Source organism: Uloborus diversus, chromosome 3, assembly GCF_026930045.1.
Source record: "Uloborus diversus isolate 005 chromosome 3, Udiv.v.3.1, whole genome shotgun sequence".
NCBI classification, from domain to species: Eukaryota; Metazoa; Arthropoda; class Arachnida; order Araneae; family Uloboridae; genus Uloborus; species Uloborus diversus.
The window spans coordinates 40,936,371-40,942,924 of NC_072733.1; positions in this window are offsets into that span (position 1 = coordinate 40,936,371).

Genomic DNA, 6,554 nt, shown 5'->3' on the forward strand with positions numbered 1-6,554 from the left:
TCTAATTGTTTAAAACCCAGTTTCGTCGACACTTAAAAGTTCGTCCCCTTTAAATATATCAAAACTGAAAAACATGAAGGGAGGAAATTTCGTATCGGCGAAACTCGCGGAGGGGGGGGGGGGGGCTGTATTCTTATCTCATTCCTTAATTTGTTTCTCTGCTTAAACAACAACATGGAATCTTAAAACATAAAGTCGAATGAGCTTAAGTCCACGAGCATGTGCAGTCGCTGTGATATATATATATAGATAGATAGATAGATAGATATTTGATAGCAATATAAGGATTGAACAAGAAAGAAAAATTCTTTTAAAAGTTTTAAAAGAACGAAAAAATGAAAAAATCCCAAAATACCCTGGGGCCTCATCAGGGGGTACTCTGCAAGGGTAGAGAAAAACCATGAGATGTTTCGTGAGTGCTGCTGGCGAAATTGCCTAAAAGAGCAGTACTAGTCCCTGACATCTCACAAAACAAGCAATAGGGGCACTGAAAGTCCGGAATATCAGCATGACATGAAATACGAACATTGAACCTTTTACAAACGAAAAATACAAGTTTTATCTAAAGAAAATAGAACAATATTTAAGTTACAAGATTTATATAAATAAAATAGAACAATATTTAAACCACAAGAGAAACAAAATTCTTACCTGAACTCAAAACCAAAAGAAAGAACGTACAACAATCAAATTCATGGAACAGAGAATTTAAGGAACTGAAAATTGACTACCGCTAGTCCTCCACAAGCTTGCAAATGAAATGCTTCGTAAGATGCTCCGGATATTGGTTTATATATATTGAATATTGGTTAGCCCATATAAACGATATTTTCCCACCCGGATTCAAACTTGCACCCTTCCTATTATGAGCACGACGCTCGTACCAATCGAGCCAGTGTGTCTTCATTTTCGGAGGCTATCCATTGAAATAATGTTTAATTTTAAAAAAACAGAAAAAAAGTTTTTTTGACAAAAAAAACCCCTTGGTTTTATTTTTCGTCATTAATCGGTACGATAAGCTAAAAAAGGACTGATAAATCACGGAATTTTATAAAAGTATACAGAAGATCTTCCCTAGTGACTGAAAAACAGGCTAGAGAAATAATGTATAAGTCAGGTTAAGTGAGTAAGAAGCATAACTTCAATTTGGAATAGTAATTTTTTATTTATACAAAAAAAAAAACCCAAATTGAAATTACGCTTACAGAGAAATTGAAAATTCTGTATTTCAGCATACAAAGAAAAATATTTTTTCTGCATAAAAAGGATTCTTTCGAAGTCTGAACTTTTAAACCTGATACCAGTGACAGCACAGGTTCAAATAGTTTTGATTAAAAAAAAAAAAAAAACTTTAGAAGCGTCTTTCGACCTGATTCAGAGGGATTCCTTCCAATCGCTTTGTAACGTGACATAATCGATCAAGAATTATCAAAGTATGAGAGATGAAATCTTATGAAAACTCATCGATTGATTATTGAGTTGGTTTTAGGTGAATTCCAGCGTTAACGGAAGGACAGTTTTACAAAAAAATCGATTCATTTCTGTCTGTGAGCATATCAAAATACACATTTTTTCAAAAACTGATGCATAGACTTTTATGCACATCACAGTAAGTTGCTAAAAAAGCCAAAGCCAGGAATTGTTTATTAGTAACCTTTTTCTTCAAATCAAATTCAAAAAACGGTAACGGAAGGACAATTTTGCGACATGATTTTCACGCTATCATGCTCTCCCCAGAAGTTCAGCCAAACTATAAAAGGGAAAATTCTGTAAAAATTAAGGCACATAAGCGAGTGTTCAATCATTGCAATTTCACCATTAGTTTTAAAAAATAATTATTTTAAGCATATGAATTATGTATTTGTTAACAGTAACGGAAGGACAAGAAGTCCAGAGCAATTAAACTTGGTAAATTTCAACTAACAAGCATTTATTCAGCTAATACAGTCGTCTGAAACAATGATATCTAATGCCTAAAGCCAACTGTTACAATTCTGAATTCTTTAAATACTCAATAATTGTATCATAATCCATAGAACATTTATCTTCTTTCTCAGCAAACACGAAGATTATTCCCACATTATTGCACATTTTCACAAACAAGATACTTCTATTTCTTCATCTTCTATATGAAGTACCTGAGCAACATTGCTCTTTGTTAATTTCTTTTCCTTCCATTCAACTAGCAAAACTTATCCAAACGTTAATGAAGCCTTTGACATTTTCTTATGATTTGGTGTTTTTGATTCAGCTGTATCTTCATTTTCAACATTATTTATTGACTTTCAAAGTCAATCTGTTGACTCTGAAGAGAAATCTACTTCAATTTGTGTTGAAGTACTTACTATATTCAATAACATAACTTGTTACAGGATTCAAATGGCGCATATTTTGTGTGTCAGGATGAGAATGGATATTTTTGGATCTTTTTTTCTCCATCTTTTTGAAAATTGATCTATGAATTTACTGATCTCTTCGCAGTACGCTTAACGGCTAAATCAATGCTCTCAACAGTTCTTTCCTGTGACTTGTGGCAACAAATCTGAAAGCAGTTTCAATATTGTATTGTTCCAATATAAATTTCATGTTTTTAAACAAATGTTTCAGCTTGAATTGCCTTGTCATATCACAAACGTGTTATACCAAAGTGATTTTCACATGCATAGAAGTTTTAAGTGTAGTTTTCATGATTTTCATCACATACAATAGAAGAAAAAAAAATAACGAAACAGTTTTTAATAAATTTAAATAAAAGGTTAATATTTTAATAAAAGCACACATAATTTTGGTACAAATATTACTTATATATGTTTTAAATGGGAATACTAACTTCATATAATAGTTTGTTTTGTACTAGCATTCTAAACTTTTAGCCTGTACCAGCTTATAGTTAAATGACCTTCCGTTACCGAATTTTTTTTTTGTCCTTCCGTTACCGTGAAAAACCACATAAATTAAATCTACATTAAAATTCTACCTATGCCTCCTTGACAAGAGACATAATTCTGCTTTGCATAAAAAACATTGGTTTCTATACCTAATAGGTTCTTACTGAACTAACTGAGATGTAGTATTTTGGTAACTGAAGGACATCAACTTGTCACCTTAGTAATGGACCTATTTCATGGTTGAAAAAAAAAAAGAATTTTAAATTACTTTCCAAAACATTAAACCAGACATTCAAAAGATAAAAGTTAACCTACATATTATATGCTGATAACAAGTTTAGTGAAGTTACAGTATGTAACAAAAAAGATATTTTTTGCCCTGCAGAAACACAAAGAGAAAACTTGATTTTGCACTGGATTTTCTAAAAGTCATCAAACTATTTGTGAAAAACAAGTTCAGATTCAGGAAACTCATTTGTTTTGGAAGAGAATGGCAAGTGACATAAAACTAATTTTTAAAATTCAAGTGTCATGTCTCCTTTTTCCTGGAATTCACTTTTAATACTAAATGCTTCATATGCTCTTTATATTCTTGAAGGTACACAGTAAAGGAATCATCAAGACATTTTTTAGACATTTGACAAAACGTCTAGAATATCAATTGGTCATTATCGCAATGAAGTGTATGTACAAAATTATACTATTTAACCGAGAAATGTTACCGGCATTTATTATTTGTTTTAAATCTAATTTAAATTAATAATTTTAATGCAGAGTCTCCATTTATCCAAAAATAAAATGGGCATATTTCGACATTTTATCTTCTTCTCTGTATTTAAAAATTTGATTGTTATATCCCACGGGCGTGCACAGAAATTTTGGGCCCCGTCACAAAGGGCTTTAACGCCCCCTTCCCCCATTTTTGTTCACCACTACGTCCCTACATATATTTCACCCCCCAACTATCGGGCTCCTTTAAGCTTGGTCCCGGGCAAACGAGTGTTCGTTCTCCCCCCCCCCCCCCCCCCTCCTCTGTGCGAGCCTTGCATGCATTATTTTGCATGCTCCTTCAATCATTCCTATCCGATTGATAGGAATGATTGAAGGAACAATCGAGCCAGTTCAGCATCTGAACTGTCACAGATTTTGCCCCCCCCCCCCTCCATCCAGATCTTGAGTTCTTGGCAGTCTCGCCATTTCATACTTTTCCTGGAGGAAGCAAAAAACGCTCCCTCTTACGTATAAAAGCCACACGTAACACATTTTGGGTTTAAAACACATTCTGAAACTGAAAAATTATTTTAAAAGAAAACTTTTAAAATGATTTTTATTAATGATTTCGATGATTTTAGTACGCATATTTGAAGAGTTTTTACGGCTGGGGGGGGGGAGCAGGATAAAATACAATTTAACAAGAAAAGTGTAGTACGTAAGACTACATTCTTGAGCATGTTCCCCCCCCCCCAAAAAAAAAAAAAAAAGTTAAAATCCTATATCCGCCCCTGAGCCGCAGTCGTTCATTTTCCCTCCAACTCCTGAGCTTTCTTTAAGCAGGAGAGTTAGTTGCCTGAAGAAGACGGCGCTGTTCACTTAAGCACACACTTTTCATATCTCAAGTTTTACTATGTTATCAGTAACTTAAAATTGATCTCACAAAAGCATTGCCCGATGCACTTCTTTTTACGTCATCACTGCAAGAAGAACTTGATATATTGCAGAAGGCGTAAAAATCTGCTATGAGATGAACGTGATGTGTAACTGATGCTGTAAATAATATGCAGCAAATTGAAACAAATAGGATAGTTAGCTGTATTTAAGTTGTGTTATCGGAATCTTCATAGAAGTTTTTCTACTTATTTGATTTTCGTCTGTTTGAAAGTAAGTAAGCTAACATATCCAATTCGTTTCTTAACATTTTACGGATGCGTCACTTAAATTTACGTTCTGCATGAATATTTAGTACACTGCATTGCGTGTTGTAAAACTGCGAATATGGTGTATAACTTCTGTTTTTGTTGTTTTCCGAAAAATAACGTATTCCTTGTCATTTTTGTATCATATATTTTGTATCAGTAATTTTTTAAAATAGAGTTAAAAGACAAAATCCGCGCAGGAATACCTAAATGACATAAATGTACATTTTTTTAAAATTTAATGCTGTCCTTTTTTTTTATATTGAAAATGCATTGTTCACATCACAGTTTATAGAAGAATATGCGTCTTGATCTGCTACATATTTTCAGAAAAAATCCTTAAAACCTATTTCAAATATTTTAAATTGAGTTACAGATCATCTTCTTTCTGAACTTTCAACGTATACCCTATTACAGGGGTTTTCAAACTGGGTGCAGCGGCACCCTGGGGTGCCGTAGGAAGAGGCGAGGGGTGCCGCGAAGTGTCCATGTTACAAATATAGTTATACATTAGGTGAGTTTGCTAAATAAAGTAATATAGACCAATAAGAACATCCCCCTATTTTTTGATGTGACATACTAAAAATTCGCTAGGTCGTGACTTCATCTTCATCAGAAAGCGTAACTGATGGTAAAGCGTAATTAGCAAGCAGTTTTTAAAAACAAGGCAAAAATGCAGAAAACGTTATTGCAGAAGATTGATGAATTACTACCTGATCTTATTTTGCTGAAAGTTTTGCTTCTACATGGTTAGCGAAGACTTTATCGAAGTTTGCTTTCCGAAAGCAAATGCACAAGTCACTAAAAAAACAACAGAAATTGCTCTAAGTTTGAAATTGTAAAATTGTAAATTTTAAAATTGTAACATTGTAATTTGTAAATTATGTTTCACAACAATACGTATCACACAACCTCGATAAAGCTGTCATATATTTAGGAAAATAGAACTTTGCGAAAGGACGAGTATATACGCAGCTCTCAGCAGAGTCAAGACTTAAATTAATAGCTCGATTTGATTTAGAAGCCTTTAAACTTTTAACTAAACCTCACGATGAACGAGCATTAGCAGAAATACAACAATTGATACATCTCATTTCTAATGAAAAGTATAGACTGGATTCAGTATTTAGTTAGAACCATTTAAATGTTTACGGTTCCCCACACTACAAATAAACTATAAATTGCAAGTCGTAAAATTGTAAATTATAAATTGTAACATTGTAAATTTTAAAATTGTTAATTGTAATTTATGTTGCACAAGAATACGTGTCATGTAGCTCGTAATGAAAGGCGCATGGTTCTTCACTTCCCCCATTATAGATGAAGATAAAAAATTCCACTAGAATGAATTTTATGTTTGCTTCAGCGAATCCTTGATTCAAAATTTTCATCATGATTACTCTTAATAATAGTGGTTTTTTTTTTTTTTTTACTACTTTCTTTAAAAATGGGTAAAGAAAACACATACCTTTGTTTTATGGCATTTTTTTTACAATGGGTTTTATATTTAACCGTTCGTGAGGGAAATTATGTGAAATTTATTGTTTTTTACCCATAACTTTTCTCTAAAGAACAAATAGGGTAAATCAAAGATTTGGAACATTAGAGTAAAATTAAACCACCCCCTATCCACTAATAAAAAAAAGTAAATAAATAAATAAATAAAAAAACCGGTTCACAAAGTGAGACGCTAGACAAAGTTACTGAAGTACAAATAGCTTTAAATCTGAGTATGATATTTGAAGAGTTCCTC